The sequence below is a fragment of the Notamacropus eugenii genome, chromosome X, assembly GCF_028372415.1.
Source record: "Notamacropus eugenii isolate mMacEug1 chromosome X, mMacEug1.pri_v2, whole genome shotgun sequence".
In the NCBI taxonomy this organism is placed as follows: Eukaryota; Metazoa; Chordata; class Mammalia; order Diprotodontia; family Macropodidae; genus Notamacropus; species Notamacropus eugenii.
The window spans coordinates 81625059-81646987 of record NC_092879.1 but is presented as its reverse complement, the minus strand read 5'-3'; the positions used below and the strand labels follow the sequence as shown (position 1 = coordinate 81646987).

Genomic DNA, 21929 nt, shown 5'->3' with positions numbered 1-21929 from the left:
AGAAAAAGAGCTTACGGCACCAAAGAGGGAATTTATATCTGACATGGCAGAGTTGAGCTTGTGATCCCTGCACTGGTATGCTAGAGTACATGCCTCAAATTGACTCCATGGGCCACATTTAGACTACTTGCTGTAAATCTGCTGGGAGAGGACAGTTAATCACCTTTTCCTTCATCTTCCAGAGAAGGCACAATCTCACTAAGAATCCATTTGTCTGCTATAGTCAAATTGGATTTTTTTCCCCAAAAAATAAAGCATTTCAAAATTACTATGCTTTGCTGTCAGCCAAGGATAATCACCAAGACCCCAGGATTCAGACCTTTTGAAAGCTTCTTAAAGCTGTTACTACACTGAGGAAATAAAAGGATTCCAAGTTACTGCCCTGATCGTTCCATTCTTAGCTCCCACCATGGACAAGTATACAAGGGAAAGGGTTTGGGTAGCCCAATTGGGCGGGCCTTGCATAGGGAATAGCTGTTTCCTTGGCTAACCAACTCTTGCAAAGGTAATTGGTTATTTTATTTGATAGGCCCTGTCCCTTTCAGGAAGAGCTATTTCTTGAAGCCGCATCATTTTTTAACTCTACAAAAAAAAATCTGTCTTTTAATGCTATTATAAGAAACTGAGTCCCTTGGGCTGAATTTTGAAGGGTATAGATAAACAGCAGAATTTACTCAGGTGCCTTTGGCTTTTGTTTTCTTTTTTAAGGCTTCTTTAACATCTCTGGATTCCAATGTGCCTGGAAAAACAGGAATTATAAGAAGAAAGAGAAGCAGCAGAATGTGTTTCCTTTGAGTCTAATGCAGTCTGACATTTTTATTGCTATTTGGAAACATGATTTGCTGGAACAGTTAGGCCATGCCCAATTTTCTGAGCTCTCCCTTCACTCCAAGAAGGACTGATGACAAGCCAGCACAAATAAAGGGGCCTTGTGAAAGGTTGATGCTGTCAGCAAGCCGAGAGGGCATTCTTATTATACCAGGCCTGCGGAGGGAAGCCGGCTGCTCTTGGGGGAACCTCAGCTGGACTTCAGCTTCCCTGGTCTTACTGCTGCTAAGATATTACAGAATTTCATGATAGATTACTGTTTGTTGATTTCTTATGATTCTTGCTTGAAGAACCAATTAGAACAAGGCCAATAGAGCCAGCGGTATGGGATATAAGAATCCGATCGACTTCATAGGCTCTTTGGGCTGAAAGGGACAGAAAAGATCAGCAAGCTCAGCCCTCTAATTTTCACAGAGGCCTAGAGCTGTTAAGTGACAATGCCCAGAGTCACACAGATAGTAACCATTAGAGGCAGGATTCAAACCCAGGTCCTTGGAGTCCTGAGCCAGATATTATTTTTTCATTGTACCCTGTTGCGATTATAATTGAGCTTTCCCATTCTCGCAGACGGAAGGTGATTTTTTTTGTTGTATAGTTGTTTCAGGTGTATCTGACTCTTTGTGACCCCATTTTTGAGTTTTCTTGGCAAAGATACTGAAGTGGTTTGCCATTTCCTTCTCCAGCTCATTTTACAAGATGAGGAAAAGGTGATTTTTTAAATCTAGTTCAAATACAGGGTGTCCCTAAACTCAATGCAGCCTAAAGCTTTAAATAGCTTAAAATGGCACTAAGACTTCTGGGATACCCCAGAAGTATCAGGTAGATTTTTGGGAATTCTGAGGTAAATTTCTGAGTTTGATAATTTTGAAATTTCAATAACTAGATGGTTGGATGTGCTCTCCAGCTCAATATAGGAAGATATAAATATTGCTATAAACTAGGTGAATATAGAAATCAGTTAATTTTCAAAATAAGATCTGATATCTAAACCACTCAACGAATATTGAAGGATGTATGTTTTGGTTGGTTAATAAGGTATATATTGTCTCTAATTCTGATCTGTACTAATTAATCTTCAACTGGATGAATAATTTAATGGCTTTTATGCAAATGTACTAAAATATTTTTATACAGAAGCTACAAACTTTTTTCCCCTCCCTTTCCTACTTCCAAGTGCTCACTGAGAAAAAAGCTGTGCAGTGACTTTTAATCTGAAAATTAGACAAGCAGAAGTTCAGCCTCAGGCCTCCGTCCTGTTCAGATGTACACATTCCTAAATACACGAGCTTTTTCTTTCTTCTGTCTATCTTGCTCATGTGATGAAAACAATATCTGTTACTTGGGGAATATGTTTGGGCTACACCATCCAGAATGTATTGGGTTTTGTACGCGGCAATGCCTTGTTAGTTTAGTTCATGCCAAGGGTGTGTGTGTGGTATAATTTAATTTTTATTAAACTATTAAATATTATTAAAACATTAGACTTTCCCCTGATTCAGACTGATTTCTCACCTCCACCCCCCTTTCACAGTCTAAGTTCCATGTAGTCCAAATGTATACTGGAAAGGTTTCTAAACCACTTGGACACTACAGTTTTTATCCTCTTTTGACTTTTTTTTTTTAACGGATCATCCTGTGGTCTTGAAATCCAAAGTAGTTCAAACAGTGTGATTATTTCATATGTCATCACATTTTTCCAATTTAATTTTTTAAAAAATCTTGTTCTCCCTATCTTACCTGGAATGGAATTGCAGTGGCCACTTACAGACCCCATCCCTTTACTTTGTTTACAACGTGGGCTGGTTCATCCCTCCTTAGGCAACCTGGTGGCCTGCCCCTCTCCTCACTCTTAATTTCAAAAGACTCACCACATTGTTTCCAGGCTTAATTAAAACAGAAATCATATTCATTTAGCCCACCACAGCTTGAAACACCTGTGCTCCAGAGATCCACCAGCCTCAGCCTCCCTGGTAGCAGGGTCTGTTGGCATGCCCCAGTCAACCACACATCATCAAATTAACATGAGCCTAAAACCTACATCTGGACCAAAGATGCATGCATTTTCCATGGAGTGGCTAATATCCTGAACCCTTCCCACCATCACATTAGATGGATAAAAATTCTTGCTTAGTTTTTCTTTGCTCCTGCAGTTTCATTGAGAGTTAACTCATTCTAGGTAGAGGAAATATGATCCTCAGATGTAAGTTGTATGAAAGGCTTAGTAAGACCCTCCTTTGTCAGGGCAGCCTAGGAAGGTCAATTTCACATCAGGATATGCTTCCTCTATATCTGTATACTCAGAAACTGGGATATGCTGGAGCCTGCTGAACCAGAGAGCCAGTAGTTAAATTTTCAGTGTCAGCATTTACACATTGGAATTAGATAAATGTCACATGATTTTTATGTTTATCATTATTTTATTAATTGTCTAGACTTCAGAAAGTGATGGAGAAAATGCTAGTAATTCTGGTTAAACTGGTTAAATTCAAGTGTGTTGTAGATATATCCCTCTCAACCCCCCAGCTGATTATTAAACATTTAGCAGCACATTGCTGTTGGATGGATGGGAAGAACCTCAGAAAGGTCATAGTGAGATTCAAGGTAACATCTGATTTTCTATAGTTTAGTGGAATGTTCTTAACCTAAGGTTTATGAACTTGTTGAAATTTTTTTATGATTGTATTTTAAAATAATTGGTTTTCTTTGTAATTTTATATATTTTATACTTTTAAATATATGACTGAGAAGGGGTTTGTAGACTGCCAAAGGTAGACACAAAAGGTTAAGAATTCCTGGTTTAATACTTGAGTTCAGAGCTAATCTGTGAGGTGATAGGTACGTGCTGTTCTGCTTCATAGATGAAAGATTGCACTGGTTTTTTAAAATGGGAGGTTTAGGTTTGTGGCCTTCTTTAACTCCTGCTAAGAAAATTAGTGCATGAAAGCAAAAAATTTTTCCTGTCCTTTACTAATTAAACAGAACAAAAAAAAAAAACAAAACCCAAAAGGTTTTTTTTTCCTTTTCCATTTTCTCCTAACTTAAATTTGGAATGAAAGAGGCTCACATGTGCTAGGGAGGCAGTTGAAGTGACCATTGTGTAATATGTTTTCATTGTCATTCATTCTGAAAAACTCTCCTTCAAAATACACTTCTCAGCATTTTTGTGTGAATTTGTGGAAATGCCTTTATTGCCTGTGCTAGTTTGCATAGGGTGGGGTACAACAGAGGAGACTCTCCATTTCTTATAGTCAAGGAATGCCAGACATTTCTCTCCTGGAGTGAATCCAAGAATATCCATGTAAAAGAAAATCCTGTTCAATTTGACTGCTTCTTTCTTAACTAATTAAGGAGCTCCAAAGCAGAAAGCTGCGTTGGACTAATTATTCTTGAAATTTGGCTGGGATTGAACAAATGACTCCTTTACCTGTCCTGAAACGTGTAGGGTTCCACAGGAAAGATACCAATTCTTCCTCACCCACCTACAAATCAATGTTCTGTTTCTGTGATAAAATATCAGCCAAGCCATCTGGTTGGCCATGGTACCAACCACCAGCAGGCAGAAGATGAAGCTGGCTCCCACCTGCAGAAGGAGGCCAGTGTCTCTCTGCCCTCCCTTGCCCTGACTGAGTATAGTCTGGTCCTATTTGAGCTCATTGCTACAGTGAAATTGGCTGCCTGAGGTACACTGGCCTGTATAAAAATGGTGACTGCGTTAGGAAAAGCTTTGCGCAAACTGAAAGGGTGGCCAGAGAATGTAAAGGATTGAGGGACAGTCTTCCTTGCTCTATGAGCTGCTGAGCTGAGCATTAAAAAGCCAACAGACTTTCAGAGAGTAACCACATTGTTTTGTAAAATGAAAGGAGAGTCGTGGAAGTGCTTGGAGAAGATAGAATCTTCTATTTGTACATTTTGCTTGCATTTTGTTACCGTAATTGGCTGTTATTTCTTGGCAACCAGGATCGGTGCAGTTTGTGAATATATTTATCCAATTTCCAGTAGAGTGGGAATAGAAATGAATATGAATTGGCAATAGCTATCCCAAATGAACATAATGAAGTGTGACTAATGCCATGCATTTTCCACTGAGAAATTATTAATTCCATTCAAGATGCACTACTGCACCGTGGCCTTTGGGTGTCTAGATAAAGTTAAAATATAGTCATTTATCACTCCGCCAAAATTGCCCATCGAGTACAGATGATAACAAGCTTGTTCATTCCAATGCCATCCCAGGTCCAGGGTGTATCCCTTTCATTTGTGAATGCTTGTTTCTTGGCAGACAGCAGCGTGATCTTTTACAGGATGGGAATAATCCCATGCTGGGCTTCATGCGATCATTATGAGAACCTTATATAATAGCAGTAGCTCATATTTATGAAGTGTTTACTATTTGCCAGGCACTGTGCTAAATGCTTACAGTGAGGACATCATTTGATTCTCACAACAAGCCTGGGAGGTAGGTTCAATTATTATCCCTATTTTACAGATGAGAAAACTGAGGCAAAGGTGAAGTGACTTGGCCCAGGGTCACATATAAATCATGTGAAAAACAGCAGAGTCACAGCCAGGAAGTGTCTGAACTTGTGTCTTGATGATTCAAGGCCTAGCACTCTCTCCACTGTGTCACCTTGTTGCCTGCATACCCTACGAAAAGAGGTATAGAAAGGTTCTTTGAGAACGGTCAGATGCTACACAGGCAGAAGGTGATGGGAGAAGACTGAAAAATTAAGACATAGACCTTGGAACCCAAGCCACCATAACAGATTTTTGCTTCTAGTTCTTCCATTCGTATGATGGAATCTCTGTACCTGCAGAAAGGCTGCAAGAGTAAGGTCATATTATGGAAATGTAAAGGAAAAAATCCATCACTTAGGTTCCCAAGTGGTGATAAAAATGAATCCTGTGGTCATTTTTTGCCATGGGCATATATTTATGTGCTTATAGTTATAACAAATGTTGTATGAAGGAGGTTTGGGTTCCTTAGATTGAAATCAAGCAGATATGTGAGTCACCCCTTTTTATTGGGGGAATTCTGAATCTGTGGCTTCAGAAACTCCCCATCCCATTGGAGATGGCCAGCTGGCCTGTAACTTAACTGTCAGATGCCTTTGGTACTGGGAGCTTAATAAACATAATGTCGAGGGTTACCTAGGTAGAATTTGAATCCAGATCTTGACTCGAAGCCTGGGTCTCTTTCCACTGTACCTTGCTCTTTTTCACATCATTTATATGCCTTGAAATTCCATTTTAATTACAAATAGGATTTGGATTGATTAAGCTCTGGTAAGTATTATGTAATCTACCTACAGAGGGAACATTCCATAGCTGTCCATTATTGGGTTGAGTGAGAACCCTGCTAAGTGCTTTCTGCTCTTCTCATCACCTTGCATATAATTTTGTGTCTATTTACGTATATGTGTAAATGTCCATTTGTCATCCCCTATAGAATGTAATACCCTCCTTGAGGATGGGTACAGTTTCATTTTTATCTTTGCATACCCAGAACCTAGCAAAGGGCCTGGCATATAGTAGGTATTTAATAAATGCTTCTTGATTGATAATGAAGTTTATATTGAAAATAACAATTGTTATATTTTTGGAGAAAGCTTACCTAGTTTAATCTACTTGCTGGGCTTTCTTTTTCTTACTATACCCCAAATTTAGCTTTCGAGTCCTACTTCTACCCACACAAGAGGCAGCATGGCTTAGCAGATAGAGGACTAGATTTGAAGCCAGGAAAACCTAGGGCCAAGTTTTGCCTCTGACCCATCGTGCTGTGTGGCACTGGGCAAGTGAATTAACTTCTCTGTGCTCTAGGCAATGCTCTTAAGACCATTAAAGTTGCAGAATGGGTGCTGACCTGAATTGATAGAGGGAGTTTCCTTATATGTGTATTCAAATTTGCACTGTTAAAAGTTAGAATTCTACAAAATATTATCACTGGTTCCAGTTCAATGGAAATGTAGTGCAAATTCGAATAATGGAATCACTTTATGGGATTTGTTATTCAAACTCATTGAAACCTGGCTATATCAATAGCCCCTGTCTCTGTCTCTGTTCCTTCACCCCACATTCACATCATGGGTTAACTCTTTTAAAAGATTTTAATTCCCCATTTCGAAGAAAAGGGGAACTTTTCTTTATTCCATAAACTGTGTTCAAAGTATTTTCCCTACTTGTATCATTATTGCCAATGGTTCAGAGAGATGTGACTAATGATTACTTTGATAATCTATTTCAGTGTCTTAAATTGAAGATGAAAATAACTAAAATTAAAAAGCTAAAACCCCAAGGAAAAAATAGAGAAGTCTTTATCCATAACTCAGGTGGTCATAAAATAATTTGATAGAGCACATAGTCCATCACAATTGACTTGAAATGATCCAGCCTCAAAAAGATCATTCCAATTAAGTAATCCTAGTTCTTTCATTCCCCCCCCCATTTTTAGTTTTCCAAGCTACCCCTTGTTGGTAGGTTATTTGGTCTTGGTTCTGAATCTCAAGGAACTGTAAGAAGTTTGTGTAGGTGCATTAGGTCCATTTATCTCCTCTTGACAAAGATCCCTCTTACCAGCCTCTCCTTCAGAAACTTTTGTCCATTTGCACTTCTTCCCATTACAAAGATTACATTAGTACATGTCCCATCAATCCTTTTTCTAGGGACAGCCAAGAATCTTCCAGGGTACTGACTGAGTTGTCTTGGGGTGTAGTACTCTTATTCCAGGACTGGTCAGAGAGAGTTACAAACAATTGAAATTTAGCTTGTCATAGTCAAAAGACCGCTGTATATTTGGAGTCAGAAAACCTAGGTGTAAATTCTGTTTCTGCTTGTTGGTGTGGCTTTTGGCAAGTCACTTAGGCCTTAGTTTCCTCATCAGTCAAATGATAAAGTTAGACTAAGTGATCTCTAAGATTTTTCCAGCTTTGATGTCTTGGAGCCAGAAGATACCTTATAAGCCATCTATTTCAACTCTCATATTGCAGATGGGGAAGTGAGACCCAGAGAGTTTAAGTGAATTGCCTAGGGTCACATATGTGACAGTCAGACAAAGCCAGGACTTTGAGTCCAAAATGGCATTATACTACATTTGTCAAAATCTTGGTCAAAATCTGAAAGATCTCAAGGTCATTATCCACTTCAAGATCATTTACTAAATTGCTAGAAAATTTAAACATATCTCAGTTTCATAAGGATCGATAATATAATGGTAAAGTAATTTTAGCAGCATGAGGAAATACTTGACCATAGTCTAAGGGGGCATTAACTGATTCATTGACCTGACTTAGTCCAAGGGGAATATTGCATGGTTTAAGAATATGAGAACAGTAAAACAAAGTTGATAACTTTAACAATATTTCACTGCCTTAAAAAAAAAAAAGTCTGTCACTTAGTTTCTTTATAGCAGAGATTTATTCATTCTCAGCCTCACCTTTTACTATTTGATTCCCTTCCAATGTAAATATTCTTTGTGAAAGGTAAACATTTATTGTTTATATTCTCAGAAAAGTCCAATTTTATACGGTATTTCCTTATGGCTTCTCCCCAACACCATAAGTTAAAATTGCTTTTACTCTACATACCTATCAGTATGGCAAGTGCTGATTATTCTTTGAGTGAATTTCTTTTTTTAAAGCTTGACTATTGCACATTTCCTAGTTAGAGGCTATAAACAGGCCCCAAAGATGACCTTGCACAACTAGTTGTACTATTTAGCCCTGTGTATTCCTTTGTGAAAGTCATGGCCTAAAGCAGGTGTCTGGACCCTGTGGCCTCAAGGGTGCATGAGGCCTTTTAAGTCCTCAAGTGCAGCCCTCCAACTAAAACCACACTTCACAGAATAAGTCCCCTTAATAAAAGGATCTGTAATAAAAGGATCAGGCAAAAGGCCACACCCAAGGATCTAGAAGGTCACATGTGGTTTCAAGGCTGCAGGTTCCCCCTCCATGACCTAAAGACTAGAATCCTGGTAAAGTCCATAGCAAGGAAGAACAATTAGCAAATTTATGAGTTGTGTGCTTCTGTTTAGATTTCTATTTGAAGCTCATTCTCAGAATTTTTTTCTTTATTGCAGCCCATAAAAATGAAAATGTTTGGATTTCAACAGGTCTTACATTTCCTATTGTTACATACAATTATATGGATTCCCAGTTCTAATCAAGGTAAAAAGGGGAGGCTGAAGTCAGAGAAGACATTAAAGACTGAAGAACTTGAACTTCTTTCTGCAGGAAGTTGGAAATCATTGAATTTTTGGTCAACTAAGCGTATATACAGTTCAGTGGTGTAGTTCTTGAGAAGTTATGGCGAGACTCTCATCTGTGTTTGTATGTGTGTATGTGTGCATCAAATACTCTCTATAAAGTAGTGATATTGGGGTTCACTGGATATATTGTTTGTCATTTCGTCCTACAAACATTCATTGAGCTCTTCCTGTATATGTATCATCATGGAAGGTACAAAGAAGTACAGGACAAAGTTCCTGCTTGAAAGGTCTTAGAATCTAGTTGAAGAAATACGATCAGAAGGAAAAGTTAATGTAGATTAGTAAAATACATAGAAAAGAAATGCTGTGAACTCCAGTGAGGTGGGGCTAGCTAGTAGTTTGACTCTGAAGACAGACATCACAAGGGAGGTTCAATTTGAGCTGGGCCTAGAAGAGTGGGCAGGATTTGGATGGGCAGGGGAAAGGGCATTTCATGTTGGGGAGCGGGTAAGCAAAAGAAGTAAAGTAACCTCTCTAACAGAATTCTTTTAACTACACAAAAGAAAAAAGAACCTGAAAACTCTAAAATTTGGTGGTATGAGCTACAGAAAATAACTGCCTTGAGGCTACATTGAAATAAGGAAATTTCATTGAAGCTCAGATTGCCTCCATGATTTTCTCCCATCCATCCCCTTTCTCCCAAGAACAAGCCAACAGCCTAGTTCAAGCCCTTATCACCTGCATTCTCAAAGTCTGTCTCAAACTCAAATCACCCACACACCCACCAAACAATTTTCCTAGAGTGCAAGTCTGACCATGTTGACTTAACCAGTAAATTCCAGTAGGTCCCTTGTTCTCTGTTTAGCCCATCACAACTTGGGCCCAGTCTACTTTCCAGTCTTATTTTCCATTCTTCTCCTCACACTCTCCATTCCGCCCAAACTGGTTGAACTGACCTTGTTGGTGACTCTTACCTAGGTCATTCCATCCCCCATTCTCCATCCATTTGTACTGGTTGTCCTCCAAGTCTGGAAAACATTCCCACCTTACCCTTGTTTCTCAAAATCCCTTTTCCTCCTCAAAATTCTGCCCAATCACATGAAACCATTCTTTATCTCCTCGGCTGTCTGCTTCTCAAATTGACCTGTGATTTATTTTGTGTAGACATTTTTTACATACATGTTATTGTTATTCAGAGCAAAAGCTCCCTGAGGACAGGGGCCGTTTAATTTTTTTTTCTTAGTATACTCAGTATCTAACACAATTACTGACTCTTAGCAGTAGGTGCTTATTAAATGCCCATTAGTTGATTTTTCCATTGTTTATTTAGAAAAAGTGCTTCTTACAAAAGGAAGCCCTGAAAGAGATTTCCTCAGAAAGCAAAAAGGATTGTGGGGGAGGGGTCCAAGGACCTAGTCCTCCATGTATTATACTATGAAGTTTAACAAGTTAAAATTCCTTCCCAAGAAATCCCGTCACAATTGACTTGAGCTCTAATCATGGATTAGTCCCCTTTAGTGAAGATTTAGGCCTGCAAGCAGTTATACACAAGAGATAACCAGAATCTAAGTAGTCAGTTACACTAAGTTGCTTGCACAGCCAAGGGGTGGAACAAAGCAGCCACCAACACAGCCAAACCTCTCTCATGAGAATCCTTGGTAAGCCCTCCTATTTTCTATACTAGTTAATAAAGGGAGCCTTGTGACAGTTTCAGGCTGTGCTGTTACTGTGGAGACACAGAGTGTGCCAGAGAGAGTGAGGACTGCTATATTTGTGATGCCAGATGTCAGGCCACTTTCATGAGCAGTAGCTGCCACAGTCTGGGCTGAGTCCACTAATGTGGTTTTCCTCTCTGAATAGGGGCTACATTACAGGTATCTCTACTGACGTGAAAGACTTCTCACACACACATTCAGGTCTCTCAGGCCCTGGGATTTCACTATGCGTTTATTTCTGTCTAACAACAGAAGGCTCACTGATTTTTTAGCAAGGTGGTCTAAGAAGGTTAGTCTTAAAGCAGGTTGCCTTTGTGTGTATGTTCTGGACCTCTTTGGCAGACTGATGAAATCTATGGGCCTCTTCACAGAATCATGTCTTTAAATAATTGAAGGAAATGCTACATTTCAGTTACAGATATATAAAAATCAAGATGTCATTTTCCCCTCATCTGATCCATAGATGCTCTTAGAGGTTGAATGTCATAGAGGTACATAAAATGAAATGACTTGCCCAGAGTGTCTGTGTAGCTAGGAGTGTCAAGAGGCAGTCTAGCTCTCCAGCTGCTAGGCCACAAAGACTTTCCCCTACAAACTTTTCCTTTCATGCTAAATCGATCTATCAATCAACTAGTATTAAGTATCTGTTACGTGTTTGGCACTGGGAATACAAATACAAAAAAAAACTACTCAGTAAGCTCACATTGTGACTGAGGATAAAGAAAATAAGTTGAAAAGAAGGAAGGAAACAAACATTTATTGAGCACCTACTATGTGCCAGGAACTGTGCAAAGTGCTTTTACAAATATTTCATTTGATCCTCACAAGAATCCTGGCAGATAGAGGCTATTACAGTTGAGAAGAAACTGAGGCATACAGGTTATGTGTTTTATTCAGAGTCACATGATAAGTGTCTGAGACTGCACTTGAACTCAGGTCTTCCTGAGTCTAGGTCCAGTACTCTAACCACTGTGCCACCAGCTACCTTTTAAGAACGATACAGCATAAATTTAAAGTCAGTACGTGTGTATGTGTGTGTATATACATATAATCTTGCTATCTCTCTAGACAAACAACAGAATCAAATGCAAAGTAGTTTAGGTAGGAGGGCCCTAGAAGTTCAAAGGGCATCAGCAAAGGCTTCAGGCAGAAGACTGTTTGAACTGTGTCTTTAAGGAAGAAAGGCACAGACTGAAGCAGAGGTAATTGAGGGAGCTGGCCCCAGGTGTGCACAAAGACACCAAGGTGCAAGATGGATTGCTGTCTGTGAGGAACTGGAGAAAAGGCCAGTCTGGTTGACGGAAGAATATGAGAGGGGGGTAATGTTCAATGGAAAGGGAGGTTGAGGGACAGATTGTATAGGGCTTTAAAAGCTAAATAGAGGAGTTCATATTTAATCCTGGAGGCAATACAAAGCCACTTGAGTTGTTTGAATAGGGAAATCACTTGGTCAGAGCTAACCTTAAGGAAAATTACTTTAATTATCATGTGGAGAGTTAAGGTAAGAAGACCAATTGGGATGCTGTAGCAATCATCTAGGTGAGAGATAATGTGTGCCTGAACTAGGGTGGTTGCTGTGTGGAAAGACAAAGGCTTGAATGAGAAGGATGGTATGGAGGTAGACATGGCAAGGTTTCGCAACTGATTGGATCCGTGGGGTGGAGAATGAGAAGTCAAGGACAATGTGGAGATTGTGAACTCAAGACACTGGAAGTGATGGGGTGCTTGAGTACACATGCTTGGTCCCCAATTCTAAAATCACATTTCTCTTTAAAAGTCACATTTCTCCCTAGCCTCAAAATACTGTCCCAGGCACTTTCTCCCCAACCCAAGGACACAGCCTTCCCAGCAACAATCATTATCTCCTCTCCTGATACAGCAGCCAGATGCACCTATAGAACTTATTAGTCTGAATCAGCTATGTACTGGCTGAACTGGCTGTGGGCTGGTTCATAACAACATTTACTACTCACTGACCAATCATATGTTTCCTAGACTTATACATATATTCCCTTACATTTATCTTGTCTAACAAGACATTGAAGAGAGCAGCCTGGTATTCCTGAGGCAGCCCTTACCATTAGTTGACTTAGTGATGTTTCAGGCCTAGAACTACAGTTCCAGGTAGCCCCCCTGTGGACTATTTCCCAATGAATTTTGAGTAAAATACTTGTGCAGTAGATACCAAAATTGCATGTTCGTTTAAGAACTGACCACTCCTTAACCACTCCCTAATCCCACCCCCAAACACCTAGTTAGCATATTTGGCACATGTTTCCTATAGAATATCCTACATAAACTTTACCTGTACCCCTCTAAGGTTGTAGGTTCCCTAAGAACTCTTGCCTACTGAAAAGTGCAATAAATCTTTACCTTGACCTCAATAATGCTTGAGTTCACGAATTCCTTCCAGGCAACCTGGCCCTGGTACTCCAGTCTTTGTGGGGATCTCACCCTCTCCCCCCTTCCAGCCTTCAACATATTGATGGTGATGCCTCCAAAAGACATAGGGAAGTTTGGAAGAGAGGAGGGTTTTGGGAAAAAAAGAATATGATGTGTCCAGGACATCCAGTTTAAAATGTCCAGTAGGTAAATTATGATCCAGGACTATACTTTGGAGGACAGAGTGGGGATGGATATACTGAGATAATTTGCTTAGAGATGATAAAGCCATGGGAGATGACGAGGTTACAGAAAGTGAGTGAGTGAGTGAGTGTGTGTGTGTGTGTGTGTGTGTGTGTGTGTGTGTGTGTGTGTGTGTAGTGGGAGAAGAGAAGAGGGCCTATGACAGGAATTTGGGGAATAACTGTAGTGGGGTGGGGGAGGCATAATGTGGATGAAGAGTCAGCAAAGGAGACTCAGAAAGAGCAGTCAGATAGCATGCAAACTAGGAGAGAGTGATGTCAGGAAAAGGCACCTATGCAGTGCAGTAGATGGAACACTGAGCCTAGAGTCAGGAAGACTCATCTTCCTGAGTTCAAATTTGGCCTCAGACACTTATTGATTGTGTGACCTTGGGCAAGTCATCTAACCCAGTTTGCCTCAGTTTCCTCATTTATAAAATGAACTGGAAAAGAAAATAATAAACCACTCTAGAATCTTTGCCAATAAAAACCCCAAATGGAGTCACAGAGAGTTGGACATGATTGAACAACAAAATGAATTCAATTATCTCTATGAGGATGATTTTAAAATATATTTATCCAGATCTAACTTCTCTGTTGACCATCAGTCTCACATTCCTAACTGCTCAATAGACATCTCAAATTGGATGTCCCATAGACATCCTACACTTAACATGCCCAAACTGTGCTCATCATTCCTACCTCACCCAAACTTTTTGTTCTTCCTAGCTTCCCTGTTGAGGGTGCCACCATCCTCCCAGTCACCTAGGCTTGCAACCTAGGTGTCATCTTTGATTCCTCACTCTCATCCTTCATATGTAATCTGTTGTCAAGGCCTGTCAGTTTTGCCTTCTTTAAATGATTTGTATATACTCCTTTCTCTCCTCTGTCACTGCCTTCATCACCTCACTCCTGCACCAATGCAGTTAGATGGTCCTATTGATACAAGTCTTTCTTCATTCTACTCCTCTACTTAGTTGTCAAAATGATTTTCCTAAAGCACAGGTCTGACCATGTCACACACTCCCCTGCCTCCCCACCTGCAAGAAACTCCAGTCTCCCTACCACTTCCGAAATCAAATATAAAATTATCTGAGCAACTAGGTGGCGCAGTGGATAGAGCACCAATGCAGGAGTCAGGAGGACCTGAGTTCAAATCTCACCTCAGACACTTTGACACTCACAAGCTGTGTGACCTTGGGCAAGTCACTTAACCCCAATTGCCTCATCCTGGCCTCCAGTCAGATGGTTCTGGAGGAGAAGTGAGACTAGTGACCTGCACAGCTCTCCCTCACTCAAAACAAAGTCAAGTGCAAGTCATGTCATCCTTTCTCTGATGACATGGTCTTCTTTGGCAATGAAGGACGAACACACACATGTAAAATTATCTTCTTGATATTCATAACCTGACACCCCTTCCACCCTCCAGTTTTCTTATGCCTTGCATCCCCTCCCCAATATAGTCTTCATTCCCACACCACCCACTTTGCTGTTTTTCCACCAAGACACTCCATCTCCCCCTCCAGGGCATTTTGTCTGGCTGTTCCCCCATGCTTGGAATACTCTCCCTCCTCATCTCTGCTTCCTGGCTTCTCTGGCTCCATTCAAGTCCCAGCTAAAATCTCACCTTCTATAGAAAACTTTTCCTGATCCCTCTTCTACCTTTCTATTGATTATTTCCACTTCATCCTGTCTGTAACTGGTTTGTACATAGTTGTTTGCATATCGTATACCCTTTTAGACCATGCTTTTCTCTTTGTATCCCCTGGGCTTCACACATTGCCTGTCACATTGTTGTTTGCCCTTTCAAGAGGAGCCTGACATCTGGAAGGAGATGCCATGACTTGCATGTAAATTGGATTGAAGTGAGGCAGGACTGTGCAAAGTCACCAGCCTCACTTTCTCTTCTGGAGCCGTCTGAGTCCAGTGGCAAGATATAGGTCAAGATAACTGGAAGATGGGAGATAGCCTGGGACTGTCACATATTAGGTGATTAATAAATGCTTATTGACTGACTGAGATGGGGAATCAGTTGGGGGGAAATGAAAGTACTGCCCAGTTTAGTGAGGGCCCACTTGAGGTTGGATAAGGTAGATTTGTAATGTTCCTGACCTGCAAACATGAGAACTCTTCCTGCTGTGTTCAGCAGCTGGTGAGGAGCAGAGTGGGTGAATGGTGGCAGTGATACAGAGCGGAATTTTGGCCAAAGAAGCAAAACTCACGAAAGCCTAAACTCTGGGGTTTGGTTCCGGTTACTCAGTGATAATAGTAATGCAAGTAAATGAAATGGCAAACTTCAGTTGGAGGACCAAGGGTGAAGGATGGGCTTATGTGATGGTGTGCAGCCCTGTCCCCAGGGGTTCCTAGTCATCCCACCCCCATGGAATGCCCTTCCCCCACCCCCCAGGGCCAAGCTCTGAGATCACTGCTCTCCAACTGCCCCTGCACATGGACCTATCTGGATCTGAGCATGGGGAGGGGGCAGGGTGATCTGGAGCTGTCCGCGAATGAAGTACATTTCACCGAAACCAACTTTAAGGTTTATTTAGCGTTACTTTATTCAACAGAGGAAACAACACACTTCCTGAGGGGAGGGCAGCTGAGACAACTAAATGACACTAGGGGGAGCCCGTTGGAAAGCACTGGTAAGCGATGACAGAGGCTGGCGGAAAAGGTGGAGCCCGGACTCCGCCACCCCGGAAGTTCGGCCTCCTGGAGAGACTGCGCATGCTCCCACGCAAGCACCTACGTGGCTGATGGTTGCCAGCTATCTTATCACTATGGGGCGTAGCTATGGAATACTTCTTTGTTCTCTCTTGTCCTACAGTTAAAGTGGTATTGCCCCTCCCCAAAGGTTCCCCCTGCGCGTCAGTCCTTGTCGTTGGGAGAGGTGGCTGCTGTCCCCGGTTTCCCAGCCCCCTCCACTCCAGCCCCTCTACCTTGAGCCTCCTCTTCCTGCTCGGTCTCCGCAGGGACGTGTTTGTAAAAACAGTTGTGTCCAAAGGGACAGCTGCTTCGGCCTCTATTGAAGTAACGGCACAGCTCGTTGCCCTTAGCCTCCTTGTACTGTTGAATGAGCTTTTCCTTTTGTTCCTCATCCTCCACCCAGAACTTACTCGGGATGACAAGGTTCGAGGTGACCAGGCACTCGGGGCAGGCCTTGATGATTTTACTTTCAAATTGTTTGGCACTTCTCCACTTTTGGATACATTTGAGACAGAAGGTGTGGTTGCAGTTGGAAAGGATTCCAAAGCAGACCTCGTTGGGGCTGGCTTTCTCAAAGATCACCTCCATGCAGATCCCACACACCAGATTTCGGCTACGCTGGACTGCAAAAGCCAGCTCCATGTCCTGCTCATGGGCTTCAGTACAAGGTTGGATATGTATTAGTCTTTGGGTAACATCCTCAGTGTTTGGGACCTTTTGTCCACACAAGTCACGTGACTTTTCATGGTTACACATGGGGCCCTCATTATGGGTACATTCTCCCACCCCAAGGTTCTTTAGTTCCTCCTCCAATGTCTGGGTCCCCTTTTCCGCTGTCATATGACCTTGCTGGGATGCCGCACCACAGGTATGGGAAAAACGTCCATAGTAAGGTTTTCCGGGAACAAATTCAATAGCATAGACCCAATCATCTATACCTGTTCCTATACCTGCAAAACCAGCATTTGGGGGTTTTAGAGTACCAGGACTGACTTCACCTAAAGGATCCGCCCTTGGTGGGAGACCTGGGGAAGCTGGAGAATGGAGTTTTGGAGCAGCAGGTTTTACTTTATGAGGCCCATTACATTCACTCCTGCCACAGTTTTCTTGAACACATCGATAATTACGACGCACCATGTCATCCAAATTTTTGGGCAGCCCATGGGAGTATTGGCAATTGTCCCCTTCTTTACAAAACCCATTCATAAAATACCTGCAGGTGACTTTTCTGGTCCAGGTACCGCCTCTCCCACTGGGGTGACCTTCCCCTTCCCCTCCACATCGAGGGGATGGGGTGGTCACCTTGAGAATGGAAGCCAATGCTACCTCCACCTTGGCAGCTCACAGGCTTGATCTTGTGAAGTCCTAAGGTAACGCTTACTTAAGTTTAAAAAGTTGGTACTGGAATCCGGGAAAGAATGCCAGGACAGAGACACATTTCAGAGTTGAGTTGAAAGGATAGCTATCTGGTCTTCATAAACATTGTAGGCTGGCCAGCTTATGTGTGATTTTCTCAACTCTAGCCGGCAGTACTGACTGGAGGGTTTGGTTTCCATGGAAACAATGACAAGTTAGAACTATCCTTTGTGATGAAGTTGTTCATCATCACACTTACACCTCTTGGTCCTGATGTCAGGAAAGATTACTCTTCCCTTGGCAGAAAAATTGAGACCTTTGGGGTAAGGGGTGAAAAGTAAAAATAAGCTTTAGGGCTCCCTAAAAATCAATTTAAGAAAGAAAAAAGCCATAGAATACAGAACAGAAATATTTTTGATTCAATTTCACTATAACTTAGTGAGTTCCTTGGCTCAAAAACAAAACATATGGGGGCCCATTAGTAATTCATAGGGAAAATCCTGACACTTTAAGAACATGACCCTTTACAAAAACTATTTTCTTTAATCCATTTCCAGTATTTCTCTCTATCTTTTTCTTTCAAGATTCTTAAAACAGTAGTTTATTTGATGTGAACATAACCTGACAGGAAATTACTAAATGGCATTTTGACAAAGCATATGCGTGGGGCGGGGGGAGGGTTGGGGGGATTGGGGGATGAGGAGAGGAGGTCAGAACCAGTATTCGAGAATGTTCTGCTAGCAAACTCCAATTAGTCAAATTAATCATGACTCATTTTTTTTGAGTTCCTTATTTGATACAATTGCATACACAAAATCCACATTTTAATATTTAATTCATCAACAACCCAATATTATATTTGATTATTTAATTACAACTTAGAATATTTATTAATTTGATATACAGCAGATTTTTTTTCCTGAGGAAGTATTTACCTCAAAACAAAGTTGTTTTTTTTTTTTTTATATGAGAAAAGAATAGCTATTATGTGTGATACCATATGTAAAGCTCATTTATCCACCGAGTAAGTACAAGGAATAGAAAACATTTTAAACGTCAACCTAATTAGGTCACTTTATATTTTGAAACAGTGTTCTCAAATTCTATTTTAGGAATTTTAGTATTAAAGCTACTATATTACTATGCTACATTTGGAGGATTTGCTAATGTACGCACGCATCACAAATTTGAAAATCCCTGCTGGGTTTTTGGTTTTCGATTATTAAATCTCCTTCTCTCATTCTGGCAGAGTTTTCTGTGCCTCTTATTTTTTTCTCTTTTGCCTAAATTACATATAGATAGGATCAGACTTAAGTGAATACAATGATAACAATTGTATATCACCAGGCTTTGTTTTGTCCTAATCAGTAGTCCATACTATAACCTTGCTTTGCTGAGGTGAATATTAACAAGAAATACGATGTAATTAATGGGTATATTTAAAAATTCTTTTTCACTGGTAGGTAGTCCTTCTAACACAGATCAGGCAAGCACATATAAAATGTTTGCTTGATGTTGGAAATATAAACACAAGAATGCAATATTTCCTTCTCCCAAAGAAGTTACATCCCTTTGGAAGAGGTAGCGTGTACGTACACGTACACACACACACACACACACATTCATATACTTGCACAAACACAGGCAACAAGTGATTTGAAGGGTGAGGCACTAACAGCTGGACAGGAAAGATCTCATGTAGAAATTGGCATTTGAGCCAAGCTTTGATAGAAACTAGGGATTTGAAGAGATCGCAGTTGAGGAAAAGAGTATATTCCAGTAATGAAGGACAAATTGAGCAAAGATATAGGGACAGGAGATGAAATGCCATGCGCAAATAACATCAAGAAGGATGTGTCATATATTGTGTGAAGGGCAGGAATGTGTAATAAGCCTGGAAAGATATTTTGTATATAGATTGTCTGATGGTTCTGTTATCTCAGAGATTTTGAGATTAACTTCAACCAGATACAGATCCCAGTCTATACTGTCTCATGCTGTACTACTCCCATCCAACTCCTGTAAATTGGTCACTTTGAGATTTTTGTATTCTGGATACGTTTCAATCATGTGGATGTAAAGATGTGTTTTAATGTAGAGTATAATTTTGAGAAGGCTCCTTTTTTCCTTCTTGTACTTTCATCAAGGTAGCCCTCCATAAGGGTGTCAATAATTTTCGTAAGGCTTTTATACAAATGGGAAAATAGATTGTTGGTTATTGATATCCTTACAATTGTCCTTTTTTATATGAATAACATCCATGGTTCCCCTTCCATCCCCCAATCATTTAATATCTTCCCCTCTTTCAGATACCTTGAGATTCAATTCCTCAATGGTGTCATCACCTAGTGGCCCACAGTGGTGGTCTGTACAGCACACTTTAAAGTTTGGAGCCTATCTTGAGAGAGTGGGGGTTGTGCTTAAGCCACATGCTTGGGCTTGCCTGACACAGCTTTCTTGGCACTCATGTCAGAAAATAATCAGTGAATCTTTGAAATGTTTATTCCTTCTCCCACCTTGGATAGCTGGTGTGGTTCAGTGGTCAGTGATGTGGGAGGAGAAAATGAGGCTGGTGACTTTGCCCAGCCCTCCCTCACTTATACCCAATTCACTTACAAGTCATGGCATCACCTTCCTGATGTCACGGTCCTCTTCGAGAATAAAGGACAGACGACAGCAACTACTTGCCATCTGGAAGATCAAGTTCAAAGAGTGCCGTTGACACTTGCTGTGTGACTGCTGGTGAGTCACTGAACCTCTCTGATTTCAATGGGAATGATAATACCATTACTGCCAACCTCCCAGGATGGGTGTAAGGCTCAAATGAGATAATATTTTTAAAACATTTTGAAAACTTCAAAGCTATATGCACATATGTATATATGTTGGAAAGTACTAGAATTTAAGGAGTTATAGATAATTTCTCAGCCTTTAACTCTTGGGGAAGAAACTAATTTTTCCAGGGAGGGAGGAAATGTTTTCCTATGATTCTTATGAGTTGGAGAGAAAAAATAGATCAGCAAAGGAATTGGGAATTTCATCTTTCCAATTTCGGAATTGATGTGAGGAATTTTTGCCTTTCCCTGCCTAATTCCTCATCCTCTGCCTTAAGGTAGGATGTTGTATCAGATGGATTAGAAAATGCATAGATTAAGATTAGTTTATACTTCTTTTCCACATAGCAAAGTAAGGATATCTCCATATCTTGCTTTCAAATGAGGGATAACTTATCAAAAACTTTCTGGGTACAAAAAATGATTTGTTTGCATTTTTATCTTAATTGAACTGATTTGACTCAATTCAACAAGGATTTATTAAGAGCTGATTTATTAATTACTTTCTGCTAATCACATTGATAAGCACTGAGGATAACAGCACAATGAACCTGACCTCAAAAAGTTTACATTTTATTGAATACATTCAATATTACATTGAACATAATTTGGCTTATTGCACATTACAAAGCAGTGGAAATCAGGCTTTGATGTGATTCTGATTGGTGATGTTTATTATTTGGGGGATTAAAATTGGTCATAAGTGACCAACCATTGAATAAAAGCGGGTCCCATCCATGAAAGTTGCTCCATCTATTTCGGAACTTGCTGCCGCCTTCTGTGATGGGTCTAGACCATAGACAGAGAATATATGTTCCATGTGAATAATTTGGACACATGTACCTGAAATGCCTTCCTGTGCTGTTGTACCTCTCTTTCTCTCCCAGAACTAGCTATGGGAGAGAAGGGGTAGAGCATGGGCCCTTTCACTTTTGCTGCTGCCTTTTGTTTGAGGTTGGTTTTACTTTGATTCTCTATATTCTACTTTCTAGTCCAAAACATTGGAACGTGAGTGGTTCAGCAGGATCCTGGAACTGGTATTTTTATTACTTTCTCATATCCTCTTTGGAAGGGCTTTCACTTCAAGCTGGAGCCTCCACTTTGGTCTCCAGTATCATCTCTGCATGTTTATTCCTTCCTCTTCTCATAAACTCTGGCCCACTTTCATTAGTATTATGTGTATTTTCTCTTCTGCCTGACTGTAATATGTGTGCTTTACAGTTAGGAGCTGGTAGGGTTAAGTTCCTCATATAAAGTAGTCATCTCATTGAACTGATTTTCCTTTTCATGTACAATGTTTTGCAGATCTCTTTTTGAGCTAAAGTTTTCTTAATGTGATCAATGTGTATTGTAATTCTGTATGCTTAGTAAATTTACACTCTTGTTTTCAAAGAAAGAACCAGCAGGTACAGTCTGCCAGGGTGCATAGTTGCCAAGGATAAAAGATCCCATGTTCATCAGACTCTTGGAATATGTGTGAAATTAGTGCATGTCCAGACATTTCCATCAGCAGATTTTGTGGAAACGAGCAAATGGTGAAATCAACAGTGTGAGTGGAGGGATTGTCCTTGATAAGGACCACCTCATCCTCTAAGCGTAGAAAACATGGAGAGAAAAGCCTTTAGAAAATGCAGGAATTCTTAAAACAGCTGTTGTGTGGACTTGA

The 21929-nt window shown here is 40.6% G+C and overlaps 1 protein-coding gene and 1 pseudogene across 2 annotated transcripts in view; both read right to left on the bottom strand.

The window, feature by feature from the left end:
- KLHL4 (kelch like family member 4) overlaps positions 1–21929 on the bottom strand; it is a 191107-nt gene that overhangs the window by 117708 nt on the left and 51470 nt on the right. The window lies entirely within an intron of this gene.
- On the bottom strand, positions 16145–17601 carry LOC140515625 (E3 ubiquitin-protein ligase makorin-1 pseudogene; annotated as a pseudogene). The gene has a single exon (XR_011971109.1). The product of XR_011971109.1 is annotated as an E3 ubiquitin-protein ligase makorin-1 pseudogene (transcript).